A 17,698-nucleotide genomic window follows, 5' to 3' on the forward strand; every position below is an offset into this window, starting at 1 on the left:
TTATACGAGCTATTATTTTGCAACGAACTCTCAAAACTATTACTGATGATCGATTCTATTGTTTGACGTACGCTTCCATGTTTTCCCTGATCAACCCATCATGTTTGGAGATTAATTGGCTTGGTGTAAATGTAACATTGTCCCTAGTGTGTGTAGGGTAGTGTTAATGTGCAGGGATCACTGGTCGGTGCACAGTCGGTGGGCCAAGCCAAAGGGCCTGTTTCCATGCTGTATCTCTAAACTAAACTAAACTACCATTTTTGCTTCTTACACTTGCAGGGCCATGCGGATCCTGAACGCCTATAAACTCATTTCTAAATGCCTCTCGCTTATCAGATGGTGTTTCTCCCTCTAGCAGCTGCTCCAGATATAAGCCACTGCTGTCCAGACTTTATCAGCAAGTGTGGAAAAGACTGTTTACCGAAAAAGATGATACATGTGTTCCTCAACCTAAAACTATCAGGAACTGTAGGCCATTTAGAACTGAGATGAGGAAAAACTTTTTCAGTCAGAGAGTTGTGAATCTGTGGAATTCTCTGCCTCAGAAGGCAGTGGAGGCCAATTCTCTGAATGCATTCAAGAGAGAGCTAGATAGAGCTCTTAAGGATAGCGGAGTCAGGGGGTATGGGGAGAAGGCAGGAACGGGGTACTGATTGAGAATGATCAGCCATGATCACATTGAATGGCGGTGCTGGCTCGAAGGGCAGAATGGCCTCCTCCTGCACCTATTTGCTATTGTCTATTGTCCACTCTCAGGTGAAGTCCAAATCTGCATCATTCAAGTCGGATTTTACAGGAACCTGAGGGGTAACTTTTTCACGCAAAGGGTGGAGGATGTATGGAACGAGCTGCCGGAGGAGGTAGCTGAGGCAGGGACTATCCAAACATTTAAGAACCAATTAGACAGGTACATGGATCAGACAGGTATAGAGGGATATGGGCCAAACGCAGGCAGGTGGGACATTTTGGTCGGTGTGGGCAAGTTGGGCCGAGGGGCCTGTTTCCATGCTGTATGACCCTATAACCGATCCCGAGCAGTAAAAGAAACATATCCACGACCTTCACACAACCATTAAGAATGCCAGGAGGGAATTCTGGGCTAAGCTGGAGTCTAGCGGCAATGACACGGATGGCTGGAGAATGTGGCAATGCTTGCATGTTATAATGGGCTACAAAACGAAGCCGGGGAGTACTACTGGCAACAATGAGCCCCTCCTTGATGAACTCACTACATTCTATGCCCACTTTGAATTGAAGGTTGGTGGTGGAATACCACCCGCCACCCTGCCAGTCTTGGGTGTCCCCGTACCAACAGTTACTGTAGCAGATGTAAGACTGAACCTGTGGAAAGCAACTGGTCCAGATGGAGTCCCTGGCCGTGTCCTTGGACTTGTGCAGTTCAGCAGGTAGAGGCATTCAGACAATCACGCACTACTCCATTCTGAGGTTGGCACCTGCTTCAAAAAGACTTCTGTCATCCAGGTGCCAAAGAAAAATAAGGTAGCGTGCCTTAATGACCAGTGGCTCTGACATCCACAATCATGCAGTCCTGAAAGAGACTGGTAATGGCGCACATTAACTCCAGCATCCCAGCCAGCCTTGATTCATTGCAGTTTGCTTAAAGAAGCAACAGGTCCACAACAGGCGCCTATCTCCCTGGCCCTAAACTCATCTCTGAAACACCTAGACAATAAGGACTCCCACGTTAGACTCCTGTTTATCAACTACCTTCCTTCAACACCATAATCCCATCCAAACTCATCTCCAAACTCCTGGACCTGTGAATCAGCTACCCCTTTTCCACTGGATCCTCGACTTTCTGACCAACCGACCACAGTGAGGACAGGTGACCACATCTCCTCCACAATAACTCCAAACACCGAAGCCCTGCAGGAATGCATTTTCAGTTCCCTGCTGTGCTCCCTATTCGCTTATGGCAATAGGGAGCACAGCAGGGAAAATTTGTATGGCAAAATTTGTCTCTAATTCCATCTACAAGTTTGCAGACAACACCACTGTGGTGGGCTGAATCACAAGCAATGATGAGACAGAGTACAAGAAGGAGATAGAGAACCTAACAGCATGGTACAAGGACAATAACATCTCCCTCAACGTCAGCATGACGAAGGAGCCAGTTATTTACTTCAGGAAGTGTGGTGGAATACATCCCAATTCAGCATCAATAATGCCGAAGTGGAAATGGTTAAGCTTCAAGTTCCTTTGTGTTAATATACCAATGATCTGTTGTGGACCAACCACATTGAGGCGACTAACAAGAAGGAACATCAACTTCCTGAGGAGACCGAGAATATTCGGCATGCCTCCAGTGCCTCATTCACACTTCTACAGATGCACCATAGAAAGCCTACTGTCGGGTTGCATCGCAGGTTGGTTTAGGAACAGCTCTGCCCAAGACCACAAGAAATTGCAGGGACTTGTAGATGTAGCCCAGTCCATCACACAGCCCAGTCTTCCCACCATTGACTATACTTTGCGTTGCCTCGGAAAAGTAGCCAGGACCCACCCAGGAGGCCGTGGCCCTTGAGAAGCCGGGCAGCAGGTGTCCATGGCCGGACTCAGGGACGGCACCATGGAGCCATCACGAGAAGACCCGACAGCGGTCGAGGAAGGGGTCGGCTGTCGAGGTGGAGGATGGGCGCCTGAGGTCGAGGACGGGCAGGCAGAGGATGCCGGAGGTTGGACAGGGCGGGTGGGTTCCAGACACACCGATGAGAACAAAGGTGGACCCAGCTTGGGGGGGGGGGGTGTAGGGGGGCGCTGAGAGAACAAAGGGAACCCGGCTTAGGGGGGAGGGCGGGGTGCCGATAAAACAAAAGGTTTGTATACACTGGAATTTAGAATCATGAGAGGGGATCTTATCGAAACGTATAAGATTATTAAGGGGTTGGACATGTTAGAGGCAGGAAACATGTCCCCAATGTTGGGGGAGTCCAGAACCAGGGGCCACAGTTTAAGAATAAGGGGTAGGCCATTTAGAACAGAGATGAGGAAAAACTTTTTTAGTCAGAGAGTTGTGAATCTGTGGAATTCTCTGCCTCAGAGGGCAGTGGAGGCCAATTATCTGAATACATTCAAGAGAGAGCTAGATAGAGCTCTTAAGGATAGCGGAGTCAGGGGGTATGGGGAGAAAGCAGGAACGGGGTACTGATTGAGAATGATCAGCCATGATCACATTGAATGGCGGTGCTGGCTCGAAGGGTCGAATGGCCTACTCCTGCACCTATTGTCTATTGTCTATTAAAAGGGACCCAGCGTGGAGGGGTCAGGGGGAGGGAGGCAATGGGAACAAAGGGGATCTCGGTAAGGGTGGGGGGGGTGCCTGGGAACAAAGTGGGACCATTGGGAACTAATTGGAATATTTTGTAACTTTGTCAGCACCCTATATTTGCCAACTTTTTGCACACTTGTGTATGCAAAACAACGAATCTCACTGTGATGTCACATGTGATAATAAAGTATCATTCATTCATAGCCAACTAATCAAAGACGTAGCACCCTGGTTATTACTTCTTCTCCGTGTTCCTGTCCAGTAGAAGATACAGAAGCTTGAAAGCACACTCTGTACCAGCTTCTTCCCCTCTGTTATTTGGCTCCTGAATGGTCCTTTCATAATTAGGGCACTGTCTGATTCATCTCTACTTCATTGAGGATATTAGACTTTGTCTTTGGAACTGATGCATTACAATGTGCTACGATGCTGAGAACTGAATTCTGCACTCTGTATCTTCCCCTTTGCTCTATTTATTGTGCTTGAGTTTGACCTGATTGTATTTATGTATGATATATCTGTTCTGAGATAAACACAAAATGCTGGAGTAACTCAGCGAGTCAGGCAGCATCCGGCCCCTAGAACATTTGGGAGATTGTGTGTATCCTCCTCAGTAAACACAGATCCAAAGTAACGGTTTAACTCGTCTGCCATTTCTTTGTTCCCCATAATAAATTCCCCTGCTTCTGTCTTCAAGGGACCCACATTTGCCTTGACTATTTTTTTCCTCTTCACGTACCTAAAAAAACTTTTGCTATCCTCCTTTATATTATTGGCTAGTTTACCCTCGTACCTCATCTTTTCTCCCCGTATTGCCTTTTTAGTTAACTTTTGTTGCTCTTTAAAAGAGTCCCAATCCTCTGTCTTCCCACTCTTCTTTGCTATGTTATACTTCCTCTCCTTAATTTTTATGCTGTCCTTGACTTCCCTCGTCAGCCACAGGTGTCTTTTACTCCCCTTAGAGTCTTTCCGCCTCTTTGGGATAAATTGATCCTGCAACCTCTGCATTATTCCCAGGAATACCTGCCATTGCTGTTCTACCGTCTTCCCTGCTAGGGCCTCCTTCCAGTCAATTTTGGCCAGCTCCTGCCTCATGCCTCTGTAATCCCCTTTGCTATACTGTAATACCGACACTTCCGATTTTCCCTTCTGCCTTTCCAGTTGCAGAGTAAAACTTATCATGTTGTGATCACTGCCTCCTAATGGCTCTTTTACCTCTAGTCCCCTTATCAGATCAGGATCATTACACAACACTAAATCCAGAATTGCCTTCTCCCTGGTAGGCTCCAGTACAAGCTGTTCTAAGAATCCATCTCGAAGGCACTCTACAAACTCTCTTTCCTGGGGTCCATTTCCAACCTGATTTTCCCAGTCTACCTGCATGTTGAACTCTCCCATAACCACCGTAGCATTACATTTGTGACACGCCAATTTTACCTCCTGATTCAACTTGCACCCTATGTCGAGGCTACTGTTTGGGGGCCTATAGATAACTCCCATTAGGGTCTTTTTACCCTTACAATTCCTCATTTCTATCCATACTGATACAACATCTCCTGATTCTATGTCACCCCTTGCAAGGGAATGAATATCATTCCTTACCAGCAGAGCAACCCCACCCCCTCTGCCCACCTGTCTGTCTTTTCTATACGTTGTGTACCCCTGAATATTCAGTTCCCAGCCCTGGTCCTCTTGTAGCCATGTCTCAGTGATTCCTCCCACACTCCAAAGACGTACAGGTATGTAGGTTAATTGGCTGGGTAAATGTAAAAATTGTCCCTAGTGGGTGTAGGATAGTGTTAATGTACGGGGATCGCTGGGCGGCACGGACTTGGAGGGCCGAAAAGGCCTGCTTCCGGCTGTATATATATGATATGATATGATGATGAAAGAATGGGTGACGTTTCGGGTCGAGACCCTTCGGCTCAACCTGAAACGTCACCCATTCCTTCTCTCCAGAGATGCTGCGGAGTTACTAAGCATTTTGTGTCTATCTTCGATTTAAACCAGCATCTGCAGTGTTTGGATAACATGACAAAACAAATCTTTTCACTGTACCTCAGTACACTTGACAATATTATATCTAACAGATCCTGCCTTGCATTACTAAAATCTGCAGGCGTTGATTTGCAAAATAAACACACAGTGCTGGAGTAACTTGTACACAAAAAGACATAAAGTGCTGTAGTCACACAATACAAAAAAAGACACAAAGTGCAGGAGTAACTTAATACAATCAGCAGAAGGGTCCCAACCCAAAACATCACCTATCCATGTTCTCCAGAGATGCCTCTTGACCCGCTGAGTTACTCCAGCACTTTGTGTCTATTATTGGAATCTACCTGCCTTAGTTTAAGCCCTATCTCGAGGACCAACGTTATCTTTTTCCATGACGATGTTGAAATTTACTGAACAATGCTCACTGTTCACTAAAATGAACTGAGCAATGATCACGATTGTTCCCAAATTTCTCTCACTTGCCCATCCTCATTCCCCAAGATAAGAACACGTACAGCCCCTTTCCTATTTGGACTCTCCACATGCTCTTTCAAAAACCTTCCTGGATGCATTTTACAAAATAAATCCCACCCAAGCCTTTTCCCCCAAGGAAATCCCAGTCAGTATTCGGAAAGTAGAAACCCCCACGATTACAACCCTATTGCTTTTGCACCTACAGTCTATCTACACAGCTATTCCTCTCCCGACAAGATGTATGTAATCCCCTTCAGTGTCCTCTGCTCCAACCAGAGAGCAGTGCTGAACTACCTCTTTGATGACCCTCGGACTATCCTTGATCGGACTTTGCTGGCTTTAACTTGCACTAAACGTTATTCCCCTATCAAATATATATACGCTGTAAATGGATTGATTGTAATCATGTATTGTCTTTCTGCTGACTGGTTAGCAACAAAAAGCTTTTCACTGTACCTCGGTACACGTGACAATAAACTAAACTGAACATAATCAAAGCCTATTCAGAGTCACAAGGAACAGCAGATGCTGTAAAGGACACAAAGTGCTGGAGTAACTCAGTGGGTAAGGCAGCATTTCTGGAGAACATGAACATGAACCCTTCTTCAGATTGATTGTGGTGGGCTGGGGGTGGGAGGGGAGAAAGTTGGAAGAGAAGTAGGGGCAAGACAAAGCCTGGCAAGTGATGGGTGGATACAGGTGAGGGGTGGGTTTGATCGGTAGATGGTTGGACAAAGGCCAGAGATGAAAAGCCTATTCAATCTCTTTTCATGAGTGAATTGTTGCATCCCAAGCAACATCCTGTGATATGATCACGTCTTTCCTCTGTGTGGTGACCAGAACTACGCACAATACTCCAACTGTAGCATGATTAATGTTTTATAATGTTGTACCCCAACCTCCCTGCTCTTATATTCTATGCTCTGATTAGTGAAGACAAGTATCCTATCTTCCCCGCCACCACCACTAGACACATGATAACAAACTGTAAAAGCTGGTATGGAAATGCAAAGGGAAATAATAAGCAAAAAATAATGTTGGGTCCTTACAAACTGAAGCAGGTGAAATATGGGAATATGGGAACATAAATCAAATAAAAAAATTCTGTCTGCCTTCATGGATGAAGATAGAAAACTTCCATGAAAGTTTTCTTGAGAATAAATGAGGATCTGGGAAAAAATAACTTTGGAGAAATTAAATCCCAGAACTCTTGACCTTCAAGATTTTGAAAGCGATGTGGAAAAAGTGGTTAAAAAATTCATAGTTTCTAGAATGGTTCCCATCCACTGTTGGTTGCCACATGTAACCATACTATCTAAAGAAGTGGGCAACGAGATGGACATCAATTGTACAGAAATGGGAGAATCTATAATTAAGCAAGTGATAATCAGGCACTTGGAAAATGGATAGGGAGCATCATCTTGGATTTATGGAAGGGAAATCATGTTCAGAAAAATCTGTTACATTTTTGAAGTTATAATTTTCAGCATAGGTAAGAAGGTCGCAGAGGAGATTATTAAAATTATAAACTGCTATGCACCTTTAGGTTTGATTAAGAAAGTAGGAATAAATGAGTCACTATCAATTTGGGAGGCTGTTCCCAGTAGGATGCCTCCAGCGTGGTTGTTGGGATTCCAGCTATTCAAATCTATTTAATAACTTGAATGATTGAGGGGATTGAGTGTAAGATATCAATATTGATTAGAAGTACCATTTGTGAGGCTTCAAGAGGATATGGGCATTAATGGATGAGGACTTAATATGTGGACGATAATATGGAAAAATGTGAGGTCATCCACTGTCTAAAAATAGAAGGGCATTTTTTAAAAATGTGAGAGATTGGAAGGTGTTGATGTTCAAAGCAATCTGTGTACATGAATCACCTAGAGTAAACATGAATGTTCAAAATGCACTTGGAAAGGCAAATAGTATGTTGGCTTCTAGTACATTAGGATTTCTGTACATGAATAAAGACGTCTTCCTGTAAATTATGTAATGGCCTGGTGTGGTCACACTTTGGATACTCCTTAAGTATTCCTGTTTCTAATGCAAATGTTCCCAAGGTTCAAGTGTATGCTCAAGAGGAAAATAAATTATAATATTAAAGATTAATTGCAGCAAAGCGTAAAGGTATTTGGTTCATCAGCCTGTATTGGCCCATTGCAAGAGCAATCTAGTCAGAAATATTTTCCCAGATCCTTTCCCAATAGCCCTGCAATATTTTCTCCCTCCATTATTTTTTCCACATCACGACAATTTGCAGTATGCCAAAGCTTTTCTCCATGTTATCGCTGGTTTTTTTGCCAATCATTTTTAATTTACATCCTGTGTCTCACTTCATTGATTAAAGGGCACAGATCCTACCATTTTATTGTCTCAGCATTTTATGAATTTGACGATTCATTTAGTTAAGAGATACAGCACGGAAACAGGCCCTTCGGCCCACCGAGTCCCGCCGACCAGTGATTCCTGCACATTAACACAGGCCTACACACTTTCAGGACAATTTACACTTATATCAAATATACAAACCCAAGACACATAACCTACAAACCTGTAGGCCTTTGGAGTGTGGGAGGAAAACAAAGACCTTGGAGAAAACCCACGTGGTCACGGGAAGAACGCACAAACTCCGTACAGGCAGCACCCGTAGTCGGAATTGAACCCGAATCTCTGGCGCTGCAAGCGCTGTAAGGCAGCAATCTAACGCTGTGCCACCGTGCCGCCCTAAGATCTCCAACAAATCACCCCTGTTGTACCTCCACAACAGGCCAAGCACAGAGCTTCTCTGGGCCAGAGCTCGGCTTTCCCGACAATAATCTTTTTAAAGAAGTTGGACAAGCATAGTAGAAAGAAGGAAATAAATTTACTCTGGTCCGGTTTGAGAAAATACACAGGAGGCTTTTCGTTCAGAGCATAATTGCTGACATAAACCAACCGAGCCAAATTACCAGTTCTGTCCTGTACATTTGATTTAAATCTGTTTTGCACGTCAATTCAAACTCTTTTAGTCAGTGTGTAGGAAGGAACTGCAATGCTGGTTTAAACCGAAGATAGACACAAAAAGCTGGAGTAACTCAGATGGTCAGACAGCATCTCTGGAGAAAAGGAATAGGTAACATTTTGGGTCAAGACCCAAAATGTCACCTATTCCTTTTCTCCAGAGAAGCTGTCTGACCTGCTGAGTTACTCCAGCTTTTTATGTCTATCTTTTAGTCAGTGTTGCTTTAGAATGCCTGCATTCTAAAAGCTACTGTCTTCTGATCTTGTGAGTTAGCAAGAGGAGGAAGTGGCAGAATCCAATTTGATCCGTTGTTTGAGCAACAAAGCACGCTGTTACTGTAGCACCCATCATCACAAACTCATTCATTCAGGCAGGTATTATTAGTGAACTGCAGGAGGGAACACTTGTTGAAGCATCAAATATAGAACAGTACAGCACAGGAACAGGTCATTCAGCCCACAATGTCCCTGCCGAACATGATGCCAAGCTAAATTAATCTCCTCCATCTACACGTTATTCCATATCCTCCATTCCCTGCTTATTCATGTGGCTATCTTCAAGCTCCTTAAATGCCACTATCGTATCTGCTTCCACCACCACCCCTGGCAGTGTGTTCCAGGAACCACCAGTCATGTCAAAAGAATTGCCTTTGCACATATTCTTTAAACTTTCCCTCTCTGACCTGAAACTTGTGTCCTCTATTCTATGACATTTCCATCCTGGGAAAAGGGTTGTCTGTTGATCCTGTTTGAGTATCTTCTCTAAGCTCGCCATCGTCATATTGTCATAGACTCATAGTTTGGAAACAGGTCCTTCAGCCCAACTTCCCCACACCAACCAACATGTCCCATCTGTTCTAATCCCACTTGCCTGCGTTTGGCCCATATATCCCTCTAAACCTGTCCTATCCATGTACCTGTCTGTTTTCGAAACATTGTGATAGTCACTGCCTCAACTACCTCCTCCAGCAGCTTGTTCCATACACCCAACACCCTTTGAGTGAAAACGTTACCCCTCAGATTCCTATAAAATCTTTCGCCTTTCACCTTAAACATATGCCTCTTTGGGCAAGAGACTCTGTGCGTCCACCCGATCTATTCTTATGATTTTATACATAATACGTTCAGCATATGGCAGCAATTACTCCCATAACTAATGTTTGGTGAGAGTTTACAACCTGAGGATATATACAACCACATGACCACCCAATTCAACTGTATAATTACAAAAACTAAATTGCTCTTTAATAGAGGGATGATAAAAGTTCACATGCAAGGGAGCGTATTGACCATAGGATCAATCGTCTGAAGATCAGTCTAATGAAGGGTCCCAAACCAAAACGTCACCCATCCTTTTTCTCCAGCCATGCTGCCTGACACGCTGAGTTACTCCAGCAGTTTGTGTCTATGATCAATGGTTTAGTTTAGAGATACAGCATGGAAACAAGTCCTTCGGCCCACCGAGTCCACGCCGACCAGTGATCACCCGGACACCAGTTTTATCCGACCCACTTGGGACAATTTGCAGAAGCCTACAAACATGCATTTCTTTGGAAGGTGGGAGGAAACCGGGGCACCTGGAGAAAACCCACGTAGTCACAGGGAAAACATACAAATTCCGTACAGACAGCACCCATTGTCAGGATTGAACTGGGGTCTCTGGCGCTGTAAGGCAGCAAATCTACCGCTGTGCCACTATACCACCCAATAGCTAGATTATTTTGCAATCTTAAGAGTTCCTTGTGAACTAGGAGAAGCAACGCTGCATATTGATAAAGTAATTGTGGCTAACCTAAACCAAAGGGAATCATTTACTTCATCCGAGTGGATTTATGATGACAATGTTTCCAATCAATTCTCATCACCATCTCTCCTTTCAATGTCTAGAAATGTTTAAAATAAAAGCTTGCATTTGCATGACACTTTGCAGAATGTTCTAAAATGTTTTATAGCCACTTTTGCATACTTCGGAAGTGTGGTCACGGCTGGAATCTACAAAGCACAACAGCCATTTATCTTGTCCTTGCTGTGGGATTTTCCTGTGGAGAAACAGGGTGGCATTTTATCTACTATCTAACAGGCACACTTTAAAAAATAATTGATAGGTCGTGAAGTGCTTGGCAAGATCCTCAAAATGTAAATCTCACTGATTAAATGTGCCTTTGCTTGTCTCCCATCAATCTGTACACATCTTAATATGGATTGCACAAAACGGGCATTTTTTGCCTTTTTGCCAGATCACATTCTGATTCATTTGTCACCATCTTGTTTGTCTTGACTCTTCTAATTACTTTTCCCAGAGAGCGCATGTTACCCGACATGCTTTTTTCTCTACATGTCTCCTATTCTTCCCTCTCTGCCGTATTTATTTAAACCCTCACCAATTACTTCCAATTGCTCTCCCACTGAGAACAATATCCAGCTTTGTTCTGGTGTAAGATGTCCTTTGGTACATTTAATTTATCCTCTAGAACTGTTGCTATGATTTCTTGATATTTTATTCATTAACCTGATCTTATAGAGATGTATAAAATAGTGAGAATAGATAGGGTAAATGCATAGAGTCTTTCACCCAGAGCAGGGGAATCGTGAACCAGAGGACATAGGGTCAAGATGAGAGGGGAAAGATTTAATAAGAACCTGAAGGCCAACTTTTTTTATACAGAGGGTGGTGTATATATGGAATGAGCTGCCAGAAGAGGTTGAGGCAAGTACTATAACAACGGTTAAAAGAAATTTAGACAGATACATGGATAGGAAAGGTTTAGAGGGACATTGGCTAAATGTGGGCAGGTGGGACTAGTGTAGATGGGGCATCTTGGTCAGCATGGACAAGTTGGGCTGCAGGCCTTGTTTCCATGCTGTATGACTATCACTCTAAGGCTTAATTCATGAAGTACAGAGAGTGGTTTTCCCTTCTTCTGTTCCTTGATCCTCCACCAATCCTCGAGGACCTGTGTTCAGCTCTTCCCTTTGCTCTGGCTTCAGCATAAATCCCATCTCTCACAACCCTCCACATCCAAAGATTGCACATAGTTATGGTCCATCCCAAGACACGTTAAACTCAGCATTTCATTTGGGACTCACAAAAAGGAGGCAGCTAACCATCAATCATTTTACTGACAGCATTTTCACCTAACAATTAGTCGGTACTGGATTCAAACCTCACCTCAGAGGCCTCATTATATTATCCAAGGCTGGTTTGGTATGGTTAGTAGTCTCATTGTTCCATGGTGCTTTATTGTAACATACAGTGAAATTCTTTGTTTCCATACAATTCAGTAAAATCTTACTATACATAAGCACAATCATACATAAGGACAAGAGTGCAACAATTATCTGTAAGAATGGTAAATTACACTGAAGCCGTACACAGAGTTGTCATGTTTCCCGCACCATCTTGTATCCTTTAAGTTTCAAAGTTCTTAAAAATATGATATTCAACTGTTAAACCAAGGCCCTGAATATAAATATCCAGTTTCTTAAGAAGATTATGCACATTCTCCCAATATCATTGTCGGAATCATTTCTCAATCAACGTGACTAAATGAGATTATTTGATGAGTAATAGATAGTGGGTCCTTGCTCTCTGCAGACTGATTTACATTTTTGTCAGTGTAACGACAATGGCTGGAAAAGCATTTCATTTGTTGCAAAATGCTTTTGGATGATGTGAAAATGTGAAATGCCGACAATAATTAAAATTCAATCTATAGATAAAATTTTGTTGCGGTAACTGGCATGGAAAGTAACGTACTTACCCTGAAGTGCCCTCTTTCCCAAGTTAATATTTTGATACGATTCCAGTCCCTGTGAATTACCAACCAGCCCGAAGGAGAGCAAACATAACAGAAGACCACTTAAACATATTTCAGAATTTAGTGACATTGCCTGTAAGGACAAACCATGAATGTACTGGAGGTGTGGCAATGAAAAGGTCAGACACCATAATTTGCCATTTCTGCGGAAGGTGATGGGAGATGTTACCACGTGAAATGATAGAAAAAAATGATTCCTATATTACCACGGAGACCATGACACATCATAATATAACCTGATGTCAGGGCTTAGGTTACTATGGAGACCACATTCATAAGACTACAGTGAATGATCTGATAAGATTCATATCGACTACTAGATAGAGAATTACATCGCAAACAAGCAGATCAAAATGTTTCCAGTGTTTTGAGAACCCTTTGTTTCATAATAAAACTTGGTTGATGATTCATTATACTTATGAATAAATAAATGTGTCATATGTATTTTATGCTTGCTTTACCAGGTAGTTTTTGTTTAAATTGTGATTTAAAAAAAATCTTATTTCCATATCTTTTCAGTCGGCTAATTTAATTTTGAAATAGGTAATGTATCCTAATGCTTATATGTTGGGCACAGAAGGCTGTGAGTTCGTAATCCTAGCACAGGTAAGTTGTAAAGACTAACTTTAATAAATCTGGCATTTTGCCGATTGGCATTGAATATACTCTAACTGGTCCTTAAATGGTACTTCATTAGACCAAATACACAATTCTGTGTCGACACACAAGAAGCAGCAGAAACTGGAGGAACTCAACTAAGTCAGGCAGCATCTGTTGGGGAAATGGACAGACCTCATTTCAGGTCAGGATCCTTCTTCAGAAGAAGGACCTGAATTGTCTTATTTTCATTCCCTCCATAGGTGTCGCCCGACTCGCTGAGTTCCTCCAGAATTTCTTTGTTTAGTTTAATTTAGTTTATTGTTGTCGAGTGTACAGTACAAAGCTTTTTGCTGCATGCCATCGAGTCAAAGAAAAGACTATACATGAATACAATCAAGCCGTCCAGTGTTTGGTTTTACACACCTCTATGTAATTGACTCACTACGCTCGAGAAGGAATTCTCACTGGAGCGACTAGGCTTGTATACACTGGAATTTAGAAGGATGAGAGGGGATCTTATCGAAACATATAAGATTATTAAGGGTTTGGACACATTAGAGGCAGGAAACATGTTCCCAATGTTGGGGGAGTCCAGAACAAGGGGCCACAGTTTAAGAATAAGGAGTAGGCCATTTAGAACGGTGGTGAGGAAAAACATTTTCAGTTAGAGAGTTGTAAATCTGTGGAATTCTCTGCCTCAGAAGGCAGTGGAGGCCAATTCTCTGAATGCATTCAAGAGAGAGCTAGATAGAGCTCTTAAGGATAGCGGAGTCAGGGGGTATGGGGAGAAGGCAGGAACGGGGTACTGATTGAGAATGATCAGCCATGATCACATTGAATGGTGGTGCTGGCTCGAAGGGCTGAATGGCCTACTCCTGCACCTATTGTCTATTGAGGAGGAATTGTCCTTCCATTTTCCAAAATGCTACTAAAATTTAGTCCTGAATTACTGACCCAAAGCCTGAAGCTAATCAGCCATGATCGTATTGACTGGGATAGGCTTGAAGGTCCTTGTGGTCTACTCCTGTTCCTAATTTCATATGTTCTTATGTACTGTTCACTATGTGACCTAATACACATGGAGCATGTGTACAATTAAAGGTGTTCATTAAATTATGTTTTCAACAAAAGGACAAAATATGTGATAAGTGACTAGCAATTACTATTTTGTAAAAGAGTAATTTAAGGAATAAAAAAAATAGTAAAAATGAATGGTCCTTGTGTTTTGCCGAGAGCGTCCTATGTTGTTTTACAGAATTCACAGTATTTTTGCTTTTGTTTGGTATCCATTTTATTTCCATGCCATAGATTTATCTTCCGCACAAACATGTAGCTCCACGTCACTACTGCCTCCCTTGATGTTGTAGGTGATAGACAAGGGATCCATCAAGATAGGGTCTCATATTCTTCCACATTAGCACTGAGAAAAATCAAAAATGCTCATCTCCCAGCCATTTTATAAACGTTGTCAGCTCTGCCCTTATGCTGTGTCAGGCTTCGTCAGCTACTTGCAAGTTTAGTTTCCTGTCTAACTCCAAGCTAAGCTTCCAGCCATAGATCCTCTAAACAATCAAAGTTGTTTGCATCTATTTCTGTAACACTGCCTTTGTCAACCTATGTGCTATTGAAATTGTCATCCACATCATTGTTGTCTGATGACTGACAATTCCAATGGACTTTGACAACCCTGTTCTACTTCACCTTCTATTAATACTTATAACTCCAAATACTTACAGATTGTGACTAATTCTTAGCATATAACCATCATTTGCCTATATTATAAGTTGCATATGTGGCTTAGTTGGTGCTACATTGAAATCAGGAAACATATCCAAAATATTTAGACTGATGCTTCAGCACCCTGATAAGTGTGTATTGTCTTTCAGATGAGAAGTTAAACCAAAGTCCTGTATTTTACCTCATGTATATATAAGATCACACGGCACTATGCTGAAGAGCAGAGAGCTACCCTTACTGTCCCGGCCACGTCTATCCATCAGTTAATATTTGCAAAGAGACAAATTATTTTGTTATTATATAGCAGTCTGCTGTAAGCAAACTAGCTTCCATATTTCTTATAACATTACACTTGCAAGTGTATTTATCTTTAAAGCATCTTGCAAAGAACTTAAAGGACATGAATAGCTCTGTTACATAAGCTCCCGATGCTCCCAGAATTCTCATCCTCAGACATACACCCTCCCCATCTCTGCAAATTAAATTCTTCCTTCCCAATCACCCTACCATTTTGACTCTTTTGCGTTACCCTCACACTACTTATCATTTGTGCCTTCTGCTGTCTCTACCACAAGCACTGGACTTCTCTGCCTTAACATCCTTTGACCGAGTTCCTGAGACTTGTAATATGGACAATATCCATTTTTATGAAACACCTTGAGCTGTTTACCCTTATTCTTCTCACATCTTCAACACAATTCAGGAGAGCACTCAGCCTATTGGGTCATGCAAGTACCTTGGGGAGCAATTCCCTCCCTATCCTTGTAATTTATACTCTCACACAGGTCCATTAATTCCCCTTTGAAGAATGAACCTGACTGAAAATTAACAACTGTAGGAGAAGAGGCAGGGGCTAGTATCAGGCACTTTAAAACCCCTTTAAACAAATATGGGCCCGTGCTTACATGACCCCTGGCATTTCTTATTTACGTATGGAAACAAACAGAATTCAACATAGTCAAGAAAAATACAGGAGATGCTAAAAATCTGAAATGGTGTGGTATTGTTATAGGGGACAAATATTGGTTCATGAGTAGTAGATGAAATTGGGTATCCAGATTAACTGGAACACAGCATGAAAATCTGTATATGTTGAATTGTACTTGACTGGTTTTACTTAAGACAAAGTAGCAGAAATAAAAATAGGGAAATGTGGAAATCATACAGGCAATATTGAGTACCTTGACGTGATTAAATGTACTAATTTTGTTCGCCTTCTTAACGATTAAAAACATGCCAGGCAATATGCTAAGGTTATCAACTATCACAAGTTCACAATTATAGGAGTGGAATTAGGCCATTCGGCCCATCGCATAATTTACCTTTGTTTGAATGTCAATTCATGTACATTGTCCCTTTTTCAAATAAATTATTATTAATTAACTCCGCCATTCAATCATGACTAAGTTTGCGGATGACACGAAGCTGGGTGGCAGTGTTAGCTGCGAGGAGGATGCTAGGAGGCTGCAGAGTGACTTGGATAGATTAGGCGAGTGGGCAAATGCATGGCAGATGCAATATAATGTGGATAAATGTGAGGTTATCCACTTTGGCGGCAAGAACAGGAAAGCTGAATGGTGACCGATTGGGAGAAGGGGAGATGCAACGTGACCTGGGTGTCATGGTGCACCAGTCATTGAAAGCAAGCATGCAGGTGCAGCAGGCAGTGAACAAAACGAATGGTATGTTGGCATTCATAGCAAGAGGATTTGAGTTTAGGAGCAGGGAGGTTCTGCTGCAGTTGTACAGGGCCTTGGTGAGACCGCACCTGGAGTATTGTGTGCAGTTTTGGTCTCCTAACCTGAGGAAAGACATTCTTGCCTTAGAGGGAGTACAGAGAAGGTTCACCAGATTGATCCCTGGGATGGCGTGACTTACATATGAGAAAAGACTAGATAGACTGGGCTTGTACTCGCTGGAATTTAGAAGACTGAGGGGGGATCTTATAGAAACATATAAAATTCTTAAGGGGTTGGAGAGGCTAGATGCGGGAAGATTGTTCCCGATGTTGGGGGAGTCCAGAACCAGGAGTCACAGCTTAAGGATAAGGGGGAAGTCTTTTAGGACCGAGATGAGAAAACATCTGTGGAATTCTCTGCCACAGAAGGTAGTTGAGGCCAGTTCATTGGCTATATTTAAGAGGGAGTTAGATGTGGCCCTTTTTGCTAAAGGGATCAGGGGGTATGGAGAGAAGGCAGGTACAGGCTACTGAGCTGAATGATCAGCCATGATCATATTGAATGGCAGTGCAGGCTCGAAGGGCCGAATGACCTACTCCTGCACCTATTTTCTATGTTTCTATGTTTTCTATGATCTCTGCCTCCTAATCCCATTTTCCTGCCTTCTCCCCATAACCCGTGTCACTTTGAGATGTTATACAAACACCAATTTGCAACTGTCATTTGGTGTAAGGGAGAAGGCAGAGATGTTTCACACGAGGATAAAATAGCATAGAGATGCTTCAAAACCACATCCTTATTTGTGAGGCACTCGGATGATTTCCTGGTGGTCTCCACCAAATTGTGTATGGAAACAAACAGAATTTGACCATGGTCAAGCAAAATGCAGAAGATGCTGGAAATCTGAAATTAAAAATGGGGAAAATAGAAAACATACAGGCAATATCGAGTAACTTGACTTGATCAAACTTACTAATGTTGCTCCCCCTGTTAACGATTAAATAAAACCTGCCAGGCAATGTGCCAGTTGGGGTTGAGATGTTATACAAACACCGATTTGCAACGTTCATTTGGTGTAAGGGGACGACAGAGACTTTTCC

Source organism: Rhinoraja longicauda, chromosome 5 (genome assembly GCF_053455715.1).
Source record: "Rhinoraja longicauda isolate Sanriku21f chromosome 5, sRhiLon1.1, whole genome shotgun sequence".
NCBI lineage: Eukaryota > Metazoa > Chordata > Chondrichthyes > Rajiformes > Arhynchobatidae > Rhinoraja > Rhinoraja longicauda.